At 38.6% G+C, this 7,251-nt stretch overlaps 1 long non-coding RNA gene across 1 annotated transcript in view; it reads right to left on the bottom strand.

Moving 5' to 3' along the window:
• The window catches only part of LOC111730567, a 4,646-nt gene extending 2,235 nt beyond the window's left edge, over nucleotides 1–2,411 (bottom strand). The window contains exon 1 of the long non-coding RNA XR_002776744.1: nucleotides 1,660–2,411. This is a non-coding gene — a long non-coding RNA (uncharacterized LOC111730567). The remainder of the gene's footprint in view (nucleotides 1–1,659) is intronic.
• Between the last annotated feature and the right edge of the window lie 4,840 nt (nucleotides 2,412–7,251).

Raw genomic sequence — 7,251 nt, 5'->3', positions numbered from 1 at the left:
GTATACTGTTGAAAGATAATTTTTTAAAATATTAAAATATTTAGGGGTTGATGGTTGGAAGGTTCCCCTTCTTCCAACCTCCGAGGAATAGAATTCCTTTGCCATAAATGAAAGGTTCATTCCAAACCAACCACGGCTCCCTGCTCCCCCCGGCATGTCCCATGACTGGTTCTGCACTGAAACAGTTCTCTATATCCCACTACAGTCTCCGAGGCCTGGCACACATCTTCTCCCTTCAAAGATTCCATTAGAGTTGTTTACAGTGCTTTGACATTTGTTCACCCAGAGCTAACTGCAGGGCAATTCTACGATTACAGTGGTGTTTTTGTTTTTTTAAAAAATTTTTTCAATAAAGAGAAAGGTTGAACATGTAATGTTAACATTCAACCTGGTGTAAAAACATTTCAGACTTTCCAAATTGATTTTTGTGGTGACCGACCTGAAAAACATTTGTTAGAAGTTGTTCATAGTTTGTTTTATGGTAGTATAAGTGTTAATTTAGACTTATAACAGTAGCAGCAGCATCACCTGGGTATCTTGTTAGATAAGCACATTCAGGCCCCAACTAGACCTGTCCACCAAATGACTCAGGGGCGCGCTTAAGATTAAGAACTTCTGCTTTACATGGCTAAATATAAAACTGCCTCGGAAAAGCTCTACGCATCTACAATGTAACAACCTGAACTAAACTCTAAGTTTCTCTTCATCCGTCATCACTTTCTCAGGAAACGTTTTCTGACTATATGCTTTCACAACCCCTTGTACCTCTTCCTTGTGCATATATCACAGGTGTATTTTACACTTATTTGCATGATTATTTGATTGGAATTTGCTCCCCACCACCACCACACCCCATAATCTGCTTGAGTACACTACAGTGCCAGGCACACAGCAGGCCCTCAATAAATATTGGTGCATGAATGAGTGAATAACGAACCCTTTCTAGAGAGTTTTCCCCTGACTTTTCAATATGTTTTCTACAATTCGAAAATGAAGCTTTCTTCAAGATTGTTGCTATTTTTCCAGATGTGAAACTTTGGCGACCTTTTAAACCTGTCATATTCATTCATCAGCGAGTTACCAAGTCCCATAGATTCTTTCATTAGAACATCTCCCCAGCCTGACTGGGCAATCTCATAGCCAGCCCCTAGCCAAGCTCTCGTCAGGTCACTCTCAGGTAAGGTGAACAGTCTCTCAGTCAACGCCAATCTCTCCTTAGCCCACCCGATCAATTTCACTAAAATACTGTGTTCACTAAAATTGCAGATTGCAACTATTAGCATATGATTGGCATTTTACACTTTTCAAAGTGCTTTTTCTTATATTAAAATAGTAGCAAACATTTAATGGTAGCTTACTTGCTAGGCACTGAAATAATTCACATGATGATATAGTTGTCATGTGATTGTTGTCAAGGAGATGTTATTTCTTTTATGTTTTCATGGAAGGATAAAGTCAGGGTTAGATGCGTCTAAGTAACTGGTGCACAATTACTCAGCGCCTAAATGCGGATGTAGAATTTGACCTCTAATTCTGGCTAATTCTGTGACCTATCCTCTGTGTTATAATGTCCTCCACCTATCCTTTATCCACAGTCTCCCAAGCTGTAAGAGCTCCAAGCTGTAAGAGCTCCAAGCTGTAAGAGTTTGGATTCCATACCTGGTGCCTCCTTCTCACTCATCCAAGTCAGTCCTTCTGCTCAAAGCCATGCAATGATAAAAGCCTGCATACTGGAAAGAAGATGAGCTCTGGAGACAGACCTGAGTTCAAATACAAGCTGTGTGATCCTTAGCCAATGATTTATCCTTTCTGAACCTCAGTAGTTTATTTTTCTGTAAAATAAAGTTAAAATTATGACCTCATATGTTGCTAAGAGGACTAAATGAGATAATACACTTACCAACGTAGAATAAGCATTAATCAATGTTAACTATTATTGTTTACTTCTAGTTCTTTATGCATCAAATCTGAACTCTATGCCCCATTTGAGGCTGTTTATAATCTGTTGTATTAAGCAACTGAGTTTGGGAGTGATTTATTACACAGCAGTACTTAACTAATACAGCTCCTCTTGCCCTAAAGATATTTCTCTTTATTTTAAAGACTTGTCTTTCTGTCCTCTCAGTACATATCATAACCATTGACATATTTCCAATTACAAAAATATGGATGCTCTTTGAAAAATAAAACTACAGAGAAAAGAAAATTTCCTGATTCCAACCCCCCTGAAACTACTTTCTCATATCTGTATGTTTACGTGTGTAACGGTACCTATAGGTTATGTTCTGAAATATGATTTATTTCACTTAACAATATTAAATAGACATCTTTCCATGTCAGTAAATGTCATATCATTTATAACAGCTGCATAGTATGGTATCACATCTAGTATGTCCTATTGAACTGTATTAGTTAAGTATTGCTGTGTAATAAATCACTCCCAAACTCAGTAGTTTAATACTTTTATAAATATTATATATATGTATTTTATATAAACTATACATATTCTATATAAATTCCATATTGATGGACGTGTGTGTGTGTGTGTGTGTGTGTGTGTGTGTGTGTGTGTGTGTGTAATCAATCACACATCTGCAGTTTGGTTGGTTTCCCTGACCTGCCTGGCCTCAGCTGGGTATTATAGCTTCGATTTATAGCTGCTCTGTCTATAGGCTGGCAAGAGTGGCTCTCTTCCGTGTGTCTCTCATCCTCTTTCTGGGGCCAACTGAGGCATGCTGTGGAGAATACAGAAACACAAGAGGGAAAGCAGAAACATTCAAGGCCTCCTAAAGTTTAGCCTTAATGTCACTTTTGCCCACACACCATTGGCCAAAGCACACCACATGGCCAAGTCCAAAGTCAAGGGATGGGGAAATAGACTTTGCTTAAGATGAAGACGTGTGAGTGTCACTCAGGTCTGGCTCCACAGTCAGTGCTTTAAACACTTTGCTAGGATTTCTCCAAGTGCACAGACTCCCAGAGTGGATTCTAAGGAACACTGATCCTGCAGAATGCCGGATGCTATTACACGTAAAAAGAAACTTAGACTTAATAGGTCTCTTTACTTCAGTACTCTAGATGGCTCATAATATGCCAATCAAAATGGTAGATTTTAAAGAAGCAAATTAACCTTGCAGCACTTCCCAAATATACTTGGTCCTTTAATATTTTGTTTCAGAAAAGATTTTTAAAAACTTGTATTCCATAGATCACTGCTGTCAAATACTGTCTAGAAGGCTTTTGAAGCAGACATATGGGCATACTGGAGCTGGCTTGCATCAGCTCGTGAGAGTCAATTGTTAAATGTTCAGATTGTGAAAGCCAGCTGTTAAATTCAGTCATTTTTAAAAGTTAAACTATATAAACTTACAATCAAATAAATTATAAAGGTAATACTCAAACTTACCACTTCTTAATTATTTTACTACACTTCACTATACTCTAGGCTCTTAAGGTTATTTATGTCTACATGTGTTTATGTCATTGTGTCTGTATGGTAGAAATATCTGTGTGCTCTTGAGCATCTCTTCCCAACTCATTTAGTGATGTCATGTCAGTAGCTTAAAATCAGTTATGGTGAGTATTTAAATCACCAAAATTGGCAAAGTCTCTGAATCAGACCCTTTTGAGGGGAGGAGGTTTGTTTTTGGAGAACTGGATGTTAAACATTTACCAGCACACCACTGCAGACACACATATGCTTAAAGTATTGCCGTCACTGTAAGTGCGATTCTGGGAAAATGATTGTTTTTGAATTATGGTCTTCTGTTTCTTAAGATTGCTGTGAGGGTTACATAAACTAGACTGGATTAAAACAGTGGTTCCCACAATTGGCTGCACATCAGAATCACTACAGATTCCTGAATGCTACTCAAGACCTATAGCATGACCTATAAACCTATAGAATCTCCTTGGATGGTGCCCAAGGATCTGCATTTTAAACAAAGCTCCCCAGGACATGCAGACTTGCATTTGGGAACAAGTGGTTAAAGCCACCAGTAGAAAAAGAATAAGTTGATTTCTGGACTAACAAGCTATAAAGAGTTACCTTTCTCTTTGACACCAGGATAAGCAGCAAGCATAAAATGAAGACTTTTCTTCCCGAGATGTGACTTGTTACTGGGCTGAGACAGAGAAAAGTGTCCCCCTCCCCCACCAGAGCTATTTTGTCTCTAATCCTCTAACAGTACCTTGGACAGGACAGCACCATTTCTCTAGGCCATCCCAAGGATGTGGAAACAACTGATGAAATTGCACTTCATAATGCTCTTTACTCTCACGAGCTTTACCTGTCTTGCATCCACACCTTGATAGCAAGGCCCAGACACCAGAACCACCACCGGCCTGTGCTAATCCTCTTGCTCACCATCCATACCTAAACAAAGCCAACAGTGAAAGCTGGTATATTGTATCAGACCCCTGAGCCCTGCTCCACACTCTATCCAGCCCCAGCTCAACTATCAGAGGGGTCAGATAGGAGTAGTTTTGGTACAATTTAAAATAATTATCTAGGATATATGTGTGTGTGTATAAAATCAAAGAGTACAAGAGATCATAATAAAAAACAGGAGTCCCTTGCCCCAGGCTTCTTGAACCTAACTTCTTTTCAGAACCAACCTGCTTTAATTTACTAAACGATTTGTTGTGAATTTTCTCGTGGTCACGTTTACAACCCTAAATGTTTGTCTATTTTTTGTCGCATACATTTTAGACGTTATCTACTTTATGATAGAAGAGAATTTTGCTTATTCTACCCTAACCTTCCCAGTGTTTATACTCTTTACTTCCATAATTGGTTAAACATTTTAAATGAATTTTTATTGATTATTCTATTGACACTAGATTATTCTATTGACACTAGATTTTTCAAGTTCTCATTTCATAAGCATTGTAGAGTTACTACTTTCTTCTCTTTTCTGCACTCATCCTTTTCCCCTCCCTCCTAATGCCTTGTTTTTTCACATTATTAAGGCTAAATGGATTTCTGTGAGATGCAATCTGCCCAATCACCCCTGAGATTTTAAGTGGCTACTATGATCTTCCTGGCTCAGCATATTCAGGATTGTCATCAAATGTTGGTCACATCAAATGGCAGGAAACAGAGAACATAATTTTGAATTCCCTCAGCTATCCTTTTGTCTATTTAAGGAAAAGATAAGCTCTTTTTTTTTTCTGGATCACTGGAATTGTCTCATTAAACCAAACACCACGGAACAGCACGAGGACTGGTGCAGACTAAGGTGTGAGGGGAAGAAATCCTATTAGGGATCCCAGCAGGAGGGTCACTGGAGACACACACACTAATGAAAGAAAGACCTGGGGCTCCATTCATGTTCCTGTGGTCTCAGCTCCAGTTGGGGTGGGGACGGCGGTGGGGGGGATGATGTGGTTTGCTTTCAGAAAACATTCCAAAGGCACTCAAACCACGCAAAAGGTTTTTAAACCTTTAGGACGGAGATGAAGATAACACTTAAAAAATCCTTACTATAACTATTTTTTATGAAACTATTACTTATAGGTTTTAAAAAGTTATCTAACCAAGGTTTCTCATTAGCCAAAATATTCTTAATTATTGATATTAGTTTATGCAGTTTTATGTTGAAAAGATTTTGAGTCACTCATAATTTTGTCCTTGTTTCTTTACTTTTAGCTCATATTAAAATGTTTTACAAATACTTTGGTATTTTTAATGGTTTAGTATAGTATATCCATACAATTTTCACATACCCTTTGCCAATTCTAAAATACACCTGATTGTCCACTTTTTGAAAAGGATCAACACATGAGCCAATTAAAAACTACTTAAATGTGTATATGTTGACTAAATGACCCACCCATATGCAAACCCAGGGTTTTCTGTGGCGTCAGAACCATTTGATGGTCCAGACTCTGAAATTTTAAAACATCACCGTGGTTGAGAAAAAAGAAACATTTATACATGTACTAATGACACATAAGAGGTTTCCTAATTCAAAAGGCAAAATAAATTCATAGATAACAAAATCATCAAAGAGGAGAAACTGCCATGGTATCGTTGGTTAATTATAGCAAGCCACCGGTCTAGACTGCTGACCAATAGATGTTGCATCCTTTTATTCATTCACCAGATATTGACTGAGCTCCTAATTATGTGCTGGTGCACAATATGACACTTGGTAAAACAAATAAAAATCCCTAACCTCTTGGAGCTCACATTCTAGGGAATAATAAAGATAAATTGGTAAAATACAGATAGTATATTAGACAGCAGTTAAGTACCCTGAGAAAAATAAAGGAGGGAAAGGGGTGGGGGTAGGGCTGAGTGTGGGCACAGCAACTTTAAATTGGCCAGAGAAATCTCATTGAGAAACTGACTTTTGAGCCCAGAGCTGAAGGAGGTAAGAAAATGAGTTAGGTGACCATCTGGGGGAAGAGCTTTTTAAGCAGAAGGAACAGCCTCAGCCAGAAGTGTGACTGTCTAGTGTGAGGAAGGCCAGTGTGGCAGATGAGGCAGTGCAACAGTAGTAGGAAATGGTTTCAGAGAAATAATAGACATGAGACTGTGTAGGACTTTGTAGGCAATCGTTAAGGACTTTAGCTTTTATTCTGAGATGAGAAGCTTCTGGGAGTGTCCGAGTAAAGAAATCATTACTCAATCTGATTTATATCTTAAGAGGATTACTTTGGCTGATGTGTTTAGAACAGATGCGGGGAGAGTGGAGTGAGTCATAAGCAGAAAGACCAGTTAGAAGGGTCTTATTTTTGATAAAGCACTTCATTTTATTTCATCACCTTGAAAAGGATACAGAACAGATGCTATACCATTTGCAAATGAGAAGATTAAGTAATTCACCCACTATCACTTACGTGGTGACTGCCTACCAATTCTGAGTTCATTTATCCAACCAATATTTATGGAGTAGCCAGTATGAACAGGTCATGTGCTGCACCCTGGGAATACAATATTGAAACAATACACATGTCCTTGCCTTCATGGAGCTCACACTCTAGCGAGGAAGGCTGATGTCAAATGAGTAATCATGCTGACAAATGCAACACTGATGCTATGAAAGAGCTATGAAGGAGAGGTACATGTTACTGTGAGTGCTTAAGAGAGTGATCTATACGACATAAAATGGAAGGCTTGCCTGATGATGTGGCCCTCGAACTAATTTAAAGGATGACTAGAGAGGGCCCTAATAAGGACCTCTGACTATCCTGACAGTACTGCCCAGCCCCTGCAGGGTTTTGGAAGGAGTGATAGGTCAGACG

The sequence above is a fragment of the Pteropus vampyrus genome, unplaced genomic scaffold (assembly GCF_000151845.1).
Source record: "Pteropus vampyrus isolate Shadow unplaced genomic scaffold, Pvam_2.0 Scaffold321, whole genome shotgun sequence".
NCBI classification, from domain to species: domain Eukaryota; kingdom Metazoa; phylum Chordata; class Mammalia; order Chiroptera; family Pteropodidae; genus Pteropus; species Pteropus vampyrus.
This window is presented reverse-complemented; position numbering and strand designations above follow the sequence as displayed.